This window comes from Gekko japonicus, unplaced genomic scaffold, assembly GCF_001447785.1.
Source record: "Gekko japonicus isolate JY-2015 unplaced genomic scaffold, Gekko_japonicus_V1.1 scaffold2037, whole genome shotgun sequence".
NCBI lineage: Eukaryota > Metazoa > Chordata > Lepidosauria > Squamata > Gekkonidae > Gekko > Gekko japonicus.
The window spans coordinates 22,203-25,058 of record NW_015168106.1 but is presented as its reverse complement, the minus strand read 5'-3'; positions in this window follow the sequence as shown (position 1 = coordinate 25,058).

Genomic DNA, 2,856 nt, shown 5'->3' with positions numbered 1-2,856 from the left:
TGCAGCCTGGGGGAGATTGAGGGGGGGTGGAGGAGACGGAGCTCTTCTCCCCCCCCCCCCCGCGAGTATCGCGGGTCCCCCTCTTGTGCATATACTATTTGGCACAGCATTTCATGAATCTAAGTCTATGTTTATTTATCTATTTAGTATGATATTTACATCCCACTTTTTTCCCACTGGGAATCTAAAAAGGCTTGCAACATTGTTCTCCCTTCCTCAATTATATCCTTACAGTAGCCTTCTGGGATGTGTTAGGCTGAGAGAGGCTGACTGGCCCAAGGTCACTCAGGGAGCTTCCATTGCAGAGTGGGGATTTGAACCCGGGTCCAACAGTGTAATCACTACACCACACCACACCAGCTCTCCTTCCCTCTTTTTGTTACTAATGTCCATTGAGCAATGTACATTTAGTGAACACTGCAAAAACAGAAATCTCTATGTGAATTTTATATCTAGATGCCTTTTTTAATGTCATGTTTTATGAATATATGCTGCAGTAAAACAATTCACAAAATGGATCTTGAAGTAACCGCTGTCCTGTTGCCAAGGGTTGTTTGTCAATGATGCTACTGGGATGGTGGAGAGCATATTGAAACGAAAGGTGTGATTTTACTGTTGGTAGGTGGTATTTATGGTAGTGCTTGATGGCTTCTTTGATGGTTTTCTTGTATATTTCTGCCATAGTGGCAGCTGCGTTGAACCAGAGGAGAAAGGTGACGTCCAAATATTTAATTAATAAAAAGAGAAGTAGAAAAAACACGTTTCCCCAGGGTGTAATATTGCAGTACATCTCAGCCACCTCAGAAGGAGAGTATGAGGAATCATGGGGCAAGAAGCGGGGGGGAGAGCTTCAGTAATAGCCACTTTTGCCAGGCTTGGATCCACTTACAGCATATATAGGCATCTTGATTCCAGCTTCAGCCAGCACAGTAAAGAGGGTGACAGAAAAATTCTCAGGCTGCTAACCTGTGCTGGCACAATAAAGGGGGGGGGGATAGGAGGAGGAGGAAATTTCTTTTTCCCCAGTTCCTAGAGTGTCCTCATTTTAGTGTGCCCATTTAAATGAGAATGAAAACAAATATACTTCTGAGAAGCTTTGAACTCTGTTTACCATTAGCTGTTGTTTCTGGAATCAAAGTGGCTCACCAAGAATGATTGCTTTTGGAATAATAGGAGACCTGCGTCTAATGGGCAAAGCTTCAGAGTGAATAGAGACTCTAATTCTAAAAATGTTAATTTTTTCCCTTTACATCTTTAGAAAGCTGGAGGTTCATTAATCAGAAACCATTTATTTCCCCATTATTTGCTGTGTGAACTAAATCTCATTTATATAGCATTAAGTCAGAGATTTTGGCTTTCCTGGTTAGCAATAACTATTACGGGAGATGATGAGATAGTATGCTGGGGTAAATTTGGTTTTCATCAGTAGCCATTAGGAATAGTTAGGGAAGAATTATGAGGCATTCCCTTTCTGTAGCAACCAGGAAACATGTGATTGTATCAAATTTAAACATCATCACTTTTTTCTAATGGGTAGGAAAGAGTCTCTTGTTCTTTATGGAAACACTGCTGGCGTGTTCAAAACACAAATACTCTCAACCTGCTTTCTAAGCAAAGATATCTTTCCAGGATGTTTGTAAAATATTCATGACATGCACTATGAATATACATGAGATGTTTGGTCAGAACTCCCATGGTGTGGGTCTCAAATGAGGTGGTTAAAAGACAAAAAGGCTAAATATGTAGTTTAATTTCATTGCAACAAGGTGTCAAAATGACTGCTGGAGTGAAACGCTGAGATGGAACCGGCAGTGGGGAAAATGTGAACAAAATGTGAATCCACCACATTATGCTCTTGGCGATGTCAATGCCAATGGTATGCTAAAAAAACAGTATTGTTCAAAGTGTCAGTCATCTTCAGGTCAAACTAGGTCAAAGCGGACAGAGATTACGGATCTCATTGTCTTTAAAAGAGAAGTTCCAGTTCCATAAGGATGAGAAGGTGTCTTTAATTCCTCCACTTCTGAATGTTTTGTCTTTTAAAGATGGACCTCTCTGCACTCGATTTTTGATGGGAGGAAGGATGAGCTCCAATCTTTGCCTGTCTTTCTTTTTTCCTTCCAAGGATAATAAGTACATAGGGAGGGTAGTTTGAGAGGCAAAATGGAGTGTGGGTGGCATGATTAAATCCTCTCACTTCCCCACAGAGGTTCTGAGCTGTACAGGTACCAAAAATGCATATAAAGAACTCAAGGTTCTTTTTCTGCAGTGATCATGCCTAGAATCACATCAGAATTACTTTTTACAATGTTTTAGCAATGGGTGTTGCTGCCATAGGTGTCAACTTTTTTTGGGGGGGCTGGGGAGCTGGAGCCTTCCCAGAACTTTTCCAGGAGGGGCTGAGCCTCCCCCAGAGGCAACCAGAGCCTTGCGCATCCCCTGTGTGGCAGCCCCCCCATGTTGAAAGCAGAGGGTTTTTTTTTCCTCTGCTTTCTGTCAGATGGGTTGGGACTGGGAGGGAAGTCAGGCAGGGTGGGGGCTTGCTTCCTGGAAGCTAAGCCCCACCCCCCAGCTCCCAGCAGCCTTCAGTTCAGCTGAAGCCTGGAGGCTGCATGTGGCTTCGGCTTCGCTGCTTTCCTGCACACGCAGAATGCAGAGAAAGCCAAGGTAAGAGGAGGACTGGAGCTGGCTGGGGCAATGGGGGTGGGGGGATGTTTTCAGGGGTGGGCTGGGAAACCATGCTGGAGGATCGGGTGGGGGGAGGAGCCAGCATGCACATGGAGCATTGAACCTGCTTGGCTCTGGTTGCCTTTGAGTCCCAGGCTTTTGGTTTGTTTTATTTTTTGTGTTTGGGGG